This window comes from Mixophyes fleayi, chromosome 4 (genome assembly GCF_038048845.1).
Source record: "Mixophyes fleayi isolate aMixFle1 chromosome 4, aMixFle1.hap1, whole genome shotgun sequence".
Lineage (NCBI taxonomy): Eukaryota > Metazoa > Chordata > Amphibia > Anura > Limnodynastidae > Mixophyes > Mixophyes fleayi.
Genome location: NC_134405.1, coordinates 265666796 through 265680548, shown reverse-complemented (window position 1 = coordinate 265680548; position 13753 = coordinate 265666796). Strand labels below are relative to the sequence as shown.

General features: G+C 45.3%; 1 protein-coding gene across 7 annotated transcripts in view; it reads right to left on the bottom strand.

Annotated features, from left to right (window-relative positions):
• P4HA2 (prolyl 4-hydroxylase subunit alpha 2) overlaps positions 1-13753 on the bottom strand; it is a 317788-nt gene that overhangs the window by 288291 nt on the left and 15744 nt on the right. The window contains exon 2 of one of the 7 annotated variants that reach the window (XM_075209730.1): positions 10353-10470. The exons of 5 other annotated variants lie outside the window; for them this stretch is intronic. The gene's annotated coding sequence lies outside the window, so the exon portion shown is untranslated. Of the gene's footprint in view, positions 1-1139; positions 1343-10352; positions 10471-13753 lie in introns of all 7 variants that reach the window. One more of the 7 variants, XM_075209731.1, reaches the window with a different exon arrangement.

The following is a 13753-nucleotide window of genomic DNA, read 5'->3' as shown; positions in this document are numbered from 1 at the left end:
TTATATAAAAACCAAAATATTACACTTCAAAAGGTGGTACAAATTATCACTATAAATGAGTCCAAATCAATATGGTTCCAGAAAATTTCCAGTGATTTTTTTTAGTTGCTGTATTCAGAGCCTCTCGCAAACATAAAACTAAACAAAAAAGAAAACCATACATGGGGTAAATGTATCAAGGTGCGATTTTGCAAATCCAGTGATTTTCTCAGGAGAGTTGAAACTCACTGATGTATGAGATTTCATGTAAAATCGCCAGAGATGTGTTTCTGTCAAAATCGCTATTTCCAAAGTCCCGACTGTTTGCCACTATAGCTATACAAGTCTCAAATGTATGAAGCTAAATCGCTAAATACAACACGCTGCATCCTAGCAGTGTGATTAGTAAACACATCACTGTTACACTGCCCAGTCTATAGAGCTGGAGATCCGATAGCTGTCAAATGTTAAAAAATAGATAAAAGTTGGGTTTTTAAAAAAAAAAAAAAAAAAAAAGTGTGGGGTCCCCCTGTCCAAGCACTATTACCCTAGTGCTGCCAGCCTACTGCTGGTTACGTGAAAATCGTGGTAAAAAATTGCATGGGGTACCCCCCGATTTTCACATAACTGGCACTAGGCAAACCAGCCGGGGTGGGTGGCACTATAGCAGGGCGACACGCAGCAGGGGTCCCCTTGCCATAATAACAAACCAACCCCCGGCTGTTCAGCGCTGGGCTGAATTCCCTAGGGAGTGGGGTCCACCGAAAAAAGCGAGCGGGCCCCCCTCTAGGAATAACCAGCCCAGTGCTGAAAGCACTAGGGCTCTTCCTACCCCCGTGGGCTGTGGGTAGTAGGGTAATAACGCAGAAAATAATGTAAAATAACAAACAGGCGCCATTTTTATGTGGAACTACAAGTCCCAGCCAGCCCGGCTGCCCTAAACAGTCTGGGCATGCTGATGGTTGTATAACTGCAAGCACCAGCACACCCATGACAGCCAGGGCATGCTGGCACTTGGAGAACCACAAGTGCCAACATGTCCTGACACCCATGGCTGGCTGCGACCTGTAGTTCCACAAAAGAAAATGTTAAATAAACCACAACTCTCTGCTTACAACCACACACTTTTAATAAAAATAAGAAAACCCCAAAATATTTACCAATCAAATTTTCATCTTCTTTAGTCGGCAGCTTTTAATCCAAAATGTTTGAAAACCAAGTACAAATAAATATGTATCCAAAGTCCCTGCTTGAAAAAATCTTCAGTTCTTCCGGCCAGGAGGGTCCTCTTGTTCATTGCTGTCTTGTTATCTTCAGCCCAGGAGAGATCCCATATTTGTATTCCACTTTGGAACATGCTTGGCTAAAAAAAATAATAAAAGATGAGAGATGCTGCAAAACAGCTTGTACGGTGTACAAGCTCTGATACGCAATGAACTTAGCTCAGGTGCGAGGTCTATTTATAGTATAAGGGGTTTTCCCATGACAGTATTGGAAGTCTGGGCTGGTTATTCCTAGAGGTGGGGGGCACTCACTTTTTTTGGCGGACCCCACTCCCTAGGGAATCAAGCCCAGCGCTGAACAGCCTGGGGTTGGTTTGTCATTATGGCAGGGGGGGACCCCTGCCGCGTGTCTCCCTTCTATAGTGCCACCCACCCCAGCTGGTTTGCCTAGTGCTGGTTATGTGAAAATCGGGGGGATCCCACCAAAATTTTTTCCTGATTTTCACGTAACCAGCAGCAGGCTGGCAGCACTATTATCCCCCACCCGAGCACTAGGGATAATAGTGCTCGGGCGGGAGGGCTTTTGTTTAAAAAAACTTTTATTTATTTTTAAACATTTGACAGCCGCGGGGACCTGCAGCTGTGTAGACAGCAAGACACAGCAAGATGAGGACAACACTGGAGAGTTTGCTCAAAACGGGAGTGTTCGCCAGAGATGACCAGCGATTTTTAAGATCAGAGGAAAAATCGCAGTTTAATACATCTGGCCTCTTGGGAACTAAAATCGAGATTTGCCGTGGTTTTAAAACGCTGAAAAATCAGACCTTGATGCATTTACCCCATGGTGTAAATATGGTGTAAAATATAGGGCCCTATATTTTTAAAGACTCTAGTGTTGAAATGCGTCGGCGGCTACTTGTTCCTCCTTAACAGAGACTTCCCAGTTTTCATTGCCTGCATTGTCAGGGCCCTATAGGATTTTGCTGTACAATTCCAACTGATATTTCTGGTAGGCAGACTTGATCTACAGTCTCCATGTGTTAGTTTGTTATCTGTCCATGTTTTCATCTTCATTTTGGAATAAAAATTGTTTTATCAATAAAAGTGGTAATGCAGTATATATACCTCCTTTTTGCTTGTGTCAAATATCTATGAGATCTAAGTGGTGAGACTGTTTAACACCAGGAAACTTATCTGCTACATAAGCTAATAAAAAAAGCAACAACAATTTTTTAAAAGCTAATATAAAAACTGTATTATTTCAATATAGCAAATATTAAAATAAATAAATAAAAAAAAATCAACATTTTGTAAGCAGAATAATTTAGTCCAGGTGTCAGCAATCCTTGGTGCAGCGATCGGTGTTAATGCTTACCACGGCTTCCCTGACAGGGGCAGTCCTTTCTGCTGCTCTGTCTCTCTGTGTCATGTGACTGCTACAGTCACATAGTACACAGTGGACAGGGGCGGATTGGCCATAGACCTTACCGGGAAGTTTACCAGTAGGCCGCTGGCCTAACAAGGCCGCCCAGAGGCCACCTCACTTTGTGTCATTGTTTAAAAATGCGCGGGGGGGCGGGTGTAGGAGGGGCACCCGCGGGGGGGTCACGCTCGGCCACGGGGGGGGGATCTTGGTCGACCGCTGGGGGGTCGTGGGCTGGTGCAGGGGACGCAATAACCATTGGTGTTCAGCGGGCAGCAGCAGGCAGCCAATCGCTAGGCTGCCTGCTGCTGTATGGGCTCCCAGGCTGCTGTTCGGCAGACAGGAAGTCTAACTTCACTTCATGTCAGTGGCGGATTCAGGGGGGGGGCGATATGCAGGGGCTTGCTGCCGGCAGCTGCACACTGTTCGGCAGTGACAGGTAGGGACAGTGTGCTGCCCGGCCGCTCCGATTGTGTTTTAAACACAATCAGAGCATCCGGGCAGCACACTGTCCCTACCTGTCCCTACCTGTTCGGCAGTGACAGGTAGGGACAGTGTGCTGCCCGGCCGCTCCGATTGTGTTTTAAACACAATCAGAGCATCCGGGCAGCACACTGTCCCTACCTGTCACTGCTGAACGGGCCTGCACATAGTATGCAGCCGCCGGCAGCCTCAGATGTAAAAAAAAGGGGCGGGGCCTAAATCGCCCCTCCCCCCTAAATCGCCCCGGGTAGAAGAATTGTCTAGATCCGCCCCTGCTTCCTGTCTGCCTGATGTGAGAAAAGTCACTGGCTTGAGTAACTGAAGGTAAGTGAGGGGGGGCTACCTATACTAAGGGGTCTGCCTATACTATACTAGGGGGGCTACCTAGACTATACTAAGAGCGGGGGCTGCCTATATTATACTAAGGGGAGGCTGCCAATACTATACTAAGGGGACTGTCTGTACTATACTAAGGGGGGGCTGCCAATACTATACTAAGGGGTGCTGTCTGTACTATACTAAGGGGGGCTACCTAAACTATACTAAGAGGGGGGACTGCCTATATTATACTTAAGGGGGGGCTGCCAATACTATACTAAGGGGGCTGTCTGTACTATACTAAGGGGGGGCTGCCAATACTATACTAGGGAGGCTACCTAGACTATACTAAGAGGGGGGGCTGCCTATATTATACTAAGGGGAGGCTGCCAATACTATACTAAGGGGACTGTCTGTACTATACTAAGGGGGGGCTGCCAATACTATACTAAGGGGTGCTGTCTGTACTATACTAAGGGGGGCTACCTAAACTATACTAAGAGGGGGGACTGCCTATATTATACTTAAGGGGGGGCTGCCAATACTATACTAAGGGGACTGTCTGTACTATACTAAGGGGGGGCTGCCAATACTATACTAAGGGGTGCTGTCTGTACTATACTAAGGGGGGGCTACCTAGACTATACTAAGAGGGGGGGTGCCTATATTATACTAAGGGGGGGCTACCTAGACTATACTAAGAGGGGGGGGCTGCCTATATTATACTAAGGGGGGGCTACCTAGACTATACTAAGAGGGGGGGCTGCCTATATTATACTAAGGGGGGGCTGCCTATATTATACTAAGGGGGGGCTGGCAATACTATACTAAGGGGGGGCTGGCAATACTATACTAAGGGGGGGGCTACCTATCCTATACTAAGGGGGGCTACCTATCCTATACTAATGGGGGGGCTGCCTATCCTATACTAAGGGAGGGCTGCCTATACTAAACAATAGGGAGTGTGAAGGACAGGGAAGGGCTACTATAATTTGTGAAGGAAAGGGGGTTATGTTGCTATAATGTGTGATATGAGGGAAGGGAGGAGGGCTGTCTTAATAGCACATCGGTGGAAGGTAGGCTATTAATTTAATGGTGGCGTTTAGGTGGGGGCTAATTATTTAATGTGTGCTATTTTATTTGTGGGGTGATGGTGGGGCAATTTAATTTATTTGTGGGCTATTTCATTAAATAGTGGGGCCTATTAAATTAAGAAGGGGTGGCGGGACCTTTAAAGCTGATGTGATATGGGGCTATTAATTCAACGTGGGACTGAGTTTGGGTAGGAGAGTTATTTAGCAAATGTGAATATGCATTATTTAATGCTCGGAATGATTGTGGGAAATGGTAATATTAAATGTAAATGCTATTCCTGTTTTGCTGGGGTTGATTGGAGGGAAGTAGGACTACTTATTAAATGTGTATACTATTAATTTATTGTCAGGGCTGGTTGGATGGAAATAGTACTCACATTTGATAAATATATCTATTATTTTAATGTTTGGGCTAGAGGGAGGCCTAATTATTTACTGTGAATGCTATTGATTTAATGCTGGGGCTGGTTGGCATTTTCTTATTTTCATGTACCCATTATTTTTTCCAAATAGGGCCTCCAGCATTCCAGTATCCAGACAAGCAGCAACTGATCTAAAGAAACCAGCAGCCACAGGTCGTGTTAGTGACAAGAACAGGTAGGAGAGAGCAGGACAGACTGCCAACTGTCCTGAATCTGATGGGGCAGTCCCGAATTTGGGTGACTGTCTTGCTTATTCAGGATTTGGTCAGACAGCAAGGACAGTTGGGAGGTATGTCCCGCTTCACACTGTACTGCTCGTGAAGGCAGGGATGCGTGCACCTAACAGTAGTGCACACAGTTTTGTCTGTGTATTTATCTAAAATGTATCTAAAACAATAACCCCCCTGTCTTAAGTGCCCCCCCCCCCAGAGCCTTATTCCAGCTCTGATGATACTTTAGTGGTTCTTGCATTGATTCCATTGCCTCCTTCTACCTTGCACTGGTCCCATTCTCAGATCACTTTGTTGAAAATATGATCAGCCCCCATTGCACTGACAATATAATTAATCATGCCTCCTTTGCACTTAGTATATCACCAGCAAACACTTGTAATAGCTTTCCCCTTTACTTATGCCATTGTCTGTCAACCCTCCCTACACTGTTAATTCAAACCACCCCAATCACTGGGCACGTTTAGGGCTCATACACATTTGTTGCAAATTAAGTGTTTTCTTGCAGATGTTGTTTCACCTTTGTGATGATCGCACCTAGACAGCCATATATTATAAGGCTTATTAATAATGCATTTTTGAAACACACGGTACACATATTTATATATTATATATAGAGAGAGAATTAATTTGCATCTCATGATGTCAGGGAAACAACAGTGCATGAGCTGCTCATATGCTGCTCTGGCAGTCTGATCAAATACGATTGTGCCAACATCTTTCGTAATAGTTCAATTTATTAAACAAAGTCAGGTATGTTTCTATGAAGGGAATTTTGGAAGGATGTGTTAGTAGGCAACTAAATAAGTTGGAGCACAGAGGCATAAACCAGTGGCAGATAATGTAAAAGGATTCATGTAATTTTATGACACCGGATTGGCAGCATTTGCCTTGCATTGCTTTAGAAATGACCCACTGTGTGTAAAGTCGTCACATCTAGGTTTTCCTAAATGTTACTACAAACAGATTCCAGTAGTTCTAAATCCCGCCTACTTTTGTGTTGGCCCCACCTACAGTTATTTTGGTCCCGCCCACATGAGGCCACTTTAAAATATTTTTTTCCAGGGCCACTTTAAGTTCCCAATCCGCCCCTGACAGTGAAGATGGTAGAAAGGAAATATGGGGGAACACTAATAAGCAGGGGGCAGCATGTGAGAGAAAAAAGACGGTGAGCAGGTATCATGCTGGTGGGCAGATAGGCATGTTTATGAAAAGGTGGTGGGTAGTGGGCATGTGACAAAAAACTCTTGGGGGTGAATGTAAGTGTGAGCAAAGCTGGTGGGCGGCTGGGCAAGTGCAAAAAAAAAAGTTGGTTGGTGGATGTTTGATATTGGTGTGACCAGTGTGCATCAGGTGTGTGATACCAGTGTAACCTGTGTATAATGAGCAGTAATTATACAGTGTACGTAAATAGAGTGTCTGTCGCTGTTTTGCTTTGTTCTGACATCTAACATTTGCCCCACCCCCACCCTCTAGAAATCCTTTGTTTGCTCGTGTGCAGCAGTGGAATCTGGACAACATACCGTATTATACATCAGTGCATCTGGGCTGCAGCCTTGACAGCCAGCCAGCCAGGAGGAGGACAGAATTCTTATTTTTTTTTTTTTGTAAATCTCTTTTTTATTAGTAATAAACAGCTTTACAAACATCCATGGCTTGCATTGGACAATACATTTAAAATTAATTAACCTACAGCAGACAGAGGCAGCTAAAATACTAGTCAGCGCAGACAGATCCATTTTTTGCTAATACATTTAAAATATTTAAGGTGTTACTGAGTAACAGAAAAAAAACAACAAGCAAGTAAAACTTTATTTACTAGTAAAGCCTGGGGGGATGGGGGAAAGAAGAAAGGTGGGTAAAAGGGGGAAAGGAAAGACATGTCTGGGAGGTGGTAGATAGAAAGGTTCAGTTGTTCTACTGAGTATAAAATGGTGAATCCTTGAATTCGAGCCACTCAAACCACACAAGATAGTAATATCTATATTTATCCATTGATGAATAAAGTATATCGTCCATTATCCAGTAGAATTCCAAACAAGCAAACCATTCTTTAATGACCGGATTATTTGGAGTTCTCCAGTGAACCGGGATCACGGCCTTTGCCGCATTACTGAGATCTTTAACGGTTGATTTTTTTATATTGGGGGATGGTCAATTTGTTGTCATTAAGCAACCAATATTTGCGGCAATGAGATAGTTCCACACCCACAATAGCGTTAGCGAGAAGAAGATCTGCATCCCAGAAGGGTCTAAGTGCTATGCACTCCCACCATATATGTAATGGAGTACCAGGCACCAACTGGCATCGCCAGCAAAGATTTTACACCCCCGGAAACATCTTAGCAAGCAGACTGGAGCACCAGTGCCATCTAGTCATCACCTTATACTATGTTTCAATTACTCGTATACTAACCGAGCTAGACTGAGTGCGTAGAAAGATATTATTCCAGTCCAGTCCAATTCCCGCTCACAGTCTCGTGTGAAGGTGGGTTGTTTACTATAGAAATGCTCAATAAGGATACTGTAAATGAGAGATAGTGTATGCCTGGGATATAATGACACCTCATTACATAAAGATTCAAACTGAGTCAGCGGCCGCCCCGCAGATTCTCGAATACCCGGAGGGCCCAGAAAGTGACAGAGCTGTGTATGTCTCCATATCTCCGCATCCGAGAGTTCCCATTTAGACTGGAGATCAACAAAAGGTTAAACCCCAGAGAGGCCCACCAGCTGGCCGACACGATTGAGTCCCGCCCCAATCCAATGTCTAAAGGCCTGGAGGGAAATCTGGGTTGTCAAAAGTCGGGGTCAGTAGTGAGTGTCTTGAAGAGATTTGTGGGACCGAGCGTAGTTTGGATCATCTGGCCAGAGTTGGGGTAACAGTCGGATGGGCAATTTTAGGAAGTGCTGACAACCAGGGCATGGATTGAAGTGACTTACCCAAGACGTAGCACTCTATCCAGACCCATTGCTTGTCAGGACCCTGCCTTGTCCAGTCCAGCACCCTACTTAACATAACAGCGTCGTAATGCAAAGCAAAGTGATGGAGTTGTAGGCCCCCAGCATGTTTACGCATATATAATATGTTGTGTCTAAAGCGGGAACGTCTACCCTTCCACACAAAATCCCGAACAGCTTTATGTAGTGTCTTGAACCATGCGGCGGGAAGATGTATAGGGAGCGTGTGGAGCAGGCAGAGGATCCTAGGCGATAGGTTCTTTTTTACCATGTTGACTCTGCCTATCAGGGAAAAGCCTTTTGGGAGCCAATTCCTCAGGTCCTTACAAATTGTGTTGGTGATGGGTATACAATTTTCTTCAAAGAACTTCAAATTGTTTTTGGTAATAATAACCCCCAAGTATTTGAGTCGTGTGGGGTGCCAGGTGAATGGGAAAGATGACTTCAGGCCTTCAACTACTGCCTCAGGAGCAAAGATGTTAAGTGCCACAGATTTTAAGTAGTTAATTTTAAAACTGGAGAGTTCGCCAAAAGAATGGAATTCTACTAATATATTGGGAATTGAAATCACAGGGTTAGTGAGAATGACCAGAAGGTCATCCGCGAAGAGAGCAAGCTTGAGGCTTTTATCCTCCATAAGCTTTTGTCCTCCATTTGTAGACCAGAAATGTCAGGGTTAGCCCCGAATGGAGTGCGCCAAAGCTTCCATGCACACAATAAAAATCAACGGGCACAGGGGACAGCCCTGTCTAGTACCATTTGATATAACAATGAGCTCTGACAACTCCCCATTAACCATAACCTTTGCCGTCAGCTGTGAATACAAGGCGGCGATCCGGGCCAAACTCAGCGGGCCCAGGCCCATGTGGCCGAGGACCCCTTGCATAAACTCCCAATCTACTCTATCAAACGCTTTGTCAGCGTCCGTGGATAGCAGAGCTGTTGGAATGTTGGTGGTGGTTGCAAACTGTACTAATTTGATTAGTTTTGTGGTGTTGTCCCGCGCCTCCCTCCCCGGGACAAATCCTACCTGGTCAGAATGAATGATTTGGGATAAGTAAGGTTTTAATCTATTTAGCATACAGCTTTATATACCGATTAAGTAGAGATATGGGTCTATAACTAGAACACAATGTTGGATCTTTCACTTCTTTTGGCAGAACAGTGATCTGGGCGGCTAAAGATTGAGGAGAAAAGTATGTATGGGCCAAAACAGAGTTAAAGGCCTGTAGCAAAAGAGGGGCTAATTGAGCTTTGAAAGTTTAATAATAATATGATGGTAAAACCATCAGGCCCCAGGCTTTTCCCCAATGGTGTCGCCTTGATCGCCTCTTCCAGTTCCTCAATAGTAAAGGGTTCCTCTAATAATTGTACGGATTCCTCCTCTAACATGGGGAAAATCTATCCGTTTGAGATATTGTGCTATACGTGTCTGTTTGGCCGAGCGCATATCTGCATGGGGGAGTTGAACAGATTATAGAGTTTAGTATAATAGGCATGAAATGCTGTGGCAATTTTAGACGTGTGTACCCCGATTCTGTTTTAATTTGAGGAACATAGAGCTGAGCTCTCTGAGATCGTATGGTGCATGCTAGAAGTTTCCCCGGTTTATCCCCCCATTGATTAAATTTGTTCTGGCATTTGCGGAGGTCAAGTTTAATTTTGTCGGACATTAGTTGATTCAGGGCCTTCCTTGCGTCTGCCAGTTCCGTCATAACGGAGGGTTCCAGAGAGGATTTATGACTCGTTTCTAGTGACTTAATTTTTTCCAAAACGGAGTCCCTAAATGCTTCCCTTTCTCGCTTCCTAACCTCCTCCATCTGGATAAGTTTGCCTCTGATGACACACTTATGGGCCTCCCACAATGATATTTTAGAGACGTCAGGGGTGTCATTAGTTTGGACGTATTCCATTAGGGCCGTCTCTATCAATGATTTATTATGAGCATCTTGAATCAAGAGTTCATTTATCCTCATTTGTCCTGAGGGTAGAGAGCGTCAGATATATCGGCGCATGGTTAGACCAGGTAACCTGGCCTATGGATATGTCTGTGATCAAGGACAGGTGATTATGTGTGAGAAAAAAATAGTCCAGTCTCGAATAAGTATTGTGTGGGTGCGAAAAGAATGTGTAGTCTCGGTCCGTGGGATGTTTAAGACGCTGCATGTCGACCAGCTGGTGTTCGTGCATAGTGCGTCTCACCTTCCGATACAGCTTACCTGCAAATCAGGCGGACCCCAAGGAAGTGTCCATCATGGGATGGAGGACCCAGTTAAAATCGCCACCTATTACGAAAGTGCCTTTCTTGATCAAATCCACCTTTATCCAGGAGTGTTTCTAAAAAGACAGGTTGGTAAGAATTCGGACCTTATACGTTCACAAAAGTATACATTTGGGTGGAGATTGTGCAGCTCACCACCAGACTTCTACCTTCTTGCAGTGTGTGCGTAACTATTTTTTGAATAGGCAAATGTCTGGACATGACAATTGCCACTCCCAAGGACTTATTTTCAGAATTATTACTCGTGAATGAATGCGGGTAATGGTGGCTATGTAACCGAGGAGCTGACCCTTGTTTAAAGTGCGTTTACTGCAGGAAAGTCACATCAATTTTCTTAGCTATGAGGTCTCGGAGCAATTGGGACCATTTTACTGGTACATTTAACCCCTTAACATTAAGGGTAACACATCTGAGCTTACCCACCATTACCAATCGACTCTATGTAGTACCACATGGACATCCAAGGATAAGAAAGATAAATGAACCCATTAGCGTATATGAAAGAGGGAGAATAAGGGTGGGTAGGTAAAGAGGGGAGGGGAAGAGGATTAGGGAAATATAAATGCTTAAACTGAAATAACAGTACAATCATTAAAACATAAAATCTTTAGCAAATGTATAAGACCGTACCGGAAAGCTAAATAGGACCGTAGTCCAAACATGGCCCGGAATAGAACAATCGGTCTAGGGGCACTGAGGAGAGCAACAACAGCGACAATCGAACAGGAGCAATGGTATGTACTGCACCTCCAAGGCAGCCCAGGATGGTTCCCACCCCGGACCACAGCATGGGAGAGCAGCACAGCTACTTAGAAACGCCTATGTACTAACATTACCGTTCTTGTGATATAACATTGCATGAACACATAACACTAAGAATATCTCGAACATTGTAAAAAGAATAAAAAGGATAAAATAGTAATGAACTGGAGAGCTCCACATTTAGTGCTGAAAAAGGGAGAAGATACATCAAACAACAAACATAACTACGCTGAGCCTGCAGGGCAGTCAGCCCCAGCCGGAGGGACGATGACAGGAGGTTCCGCACAGAGTAAACTAATAAGCTTTGTTACAAGAGCAAAACTTCACCAAAATCTTAGTTATATCATCCCAATAGGGATGTACCAATCGGACATCCAGGCGGCCAAACCCAGCTTGAGGACTTATAAAAATAAAAGTGAAAACACAGAGAAATAAAAAAACTAGAAATGCTAGAAATATCTGCCTGGGAATTCTCCTAGGGGACCGAGGACCTCCTGTGGAATGGTAAGCCATCATTCACAGCTGCCAGGAACCGCTACATGTAAATCCCAAAGAAAGAGCTCCACCAAGAAATAGAAGTCAGCACAAAACATGTACTTTCAATTGTTCCCTTGAGCCTGCTGGTTCAGACGCTTTTGTGGTGACTGTTTTGGTCTCCCTGACAGTTGGAACCTCTCTTCCTGATGATCCTCCATCGCCGGATATAAACGTTGATGACAATCCTGCCACTCAGTAAGAGGGAGTAGCAGAATGTTCAAAGTAGTACAGAAGTCTGGCAAGTCCGATTGGTTCCTGAGAACTGACGATTTCCCATCATGTGTAACCTGCAGCTTGAGCGGAAAACCCCAACGATACTTAATGATTCTCTTTCGGATTTCCTCCGTGAGGGGCTTGAGCATCCTCCGATATTGTACGTAGAGCCCTATGAGCCCTGTCAAATACGATGACACTATCTGGTGGTAATTACAGGACTGCACTGAACACCTTTGTTAGAGCGTCTATCAGACCCTGGGTAGGGACGTCCTCCGGTAAGCCTCGTATTCATAAGTTGCTTCGACGGCCCTGGTTATCGAAGTCATCCACCTTATGCTGGAACCATTGCAGGGCCTTTGCCTGTTCAGCCACCGTATGTTCTAGGGCTGTAAAGTGATCTTCGCATTTTTCCTTGTGTTCTTCTAGGGCCACCAGACGATGACCAAGGTAGGCGATGTCAGCTATAACGAGACCACTTCTTAATGTACAATTTCTTGAAGTTTAGCTTCTAGAGACTCAAAATCTCTTTTGGAGGGTAACTCTTGTTTAGTCGGAAGAGACTTAAGCATTTGCAAGACTTGAGATAGATCAGGCTGTTCACTTGCCACAGTCCCGCCTGGCGCTGCTTGCTTTCCGGATGTGAATCAGTGGACGATGAGTTGGAAGCGGCAGGAGAAGATGCCATTTCCAGATCTTCTGGAAGAGAGAGGGTTGCGGCTGTTCTCGTCTCCTCACATTTGGTCTAGACAGCCATCCCCTCGAGACGTAGACCAGGGTCTACATAGAAGGATAATACAATGCGTCCAATATGCCCCAGTGCAAACAAATGGCCAGCTTCAGAGGTGCATATATGAAAACTTGTACACTTGTAATTGTTACAGACTTACCTGTTCTCGCCGCTCCGTCCGGAAGCCGCACTTCTGGGTTCGGCAGTCACATGACCACAACCCGGAGGCGGGGATTTTGAATCCCTGTCAGTAGATAATTCTCACTCCGACACTCGCTGAGTGTCAGAGCAACACTTACCTGTTCCTGGCTCCTGTTTCTTCGTGAATCCTTGTGCTTCCCAGCCTCCTGTTGATTGCTGTGTGTCTCACTATTCTGCCTCTACAAACCCTATGTACTGACCCGGCTTGCTGACCACTCCTCTACTCTGGTGACCCTGTGTACTGACCCAGGTTGCTGACCACTCCTGTATTCTGGTGACCCGTGTACCGACCCGGCCTGATTCTGCCTGCTTCACCTTCCTGTGTACAGACCCGGATTGATTGCATCTCTTGCTCCCACTCCGCTGCACTACATCTTGGGGCGAACCTGAGGACCGCGACCTGCGACTCCTGGCCGCGAAGCCCATCCCGTTTTGCGGCGGTTCTTGGGGGAGATCGTTAGACTCCGCACCTCAGGTAAGCCAGCGCTAATCAAGATTAGTAGTATTATCCAGTAATCCATTACAGCTTGCTCTGACCATGGATCCAGCGGCAAAAGATCTACTGGAGCATTTAGTGGGAAGGATGGATAAGCAAGAGGCTAACCAAGAGCAACTTCTTAAATTTCTCCAGAGTCTATCTACCCGGTTGGACGTCATCCAAAACACCTTGGTGGCTACTGGCCCGCCTGCACCGGTGGTTGCAGCCCCAGACCCCCCGCCAGCAGCAGCCGCAGCTTCTTCCTCTCAATTACGGATACCTAATCCACCGAAGTTTGATGGAGATCCTAAATATTGCAGAGGATTCTTGAACCAATGCTCCATTCAATTCGAGCTTCTGCCAGGGAACTTTCCTTCTGAAAAAGCTAAGGTGGCCTATGTGATATCGCTGCTGTCCG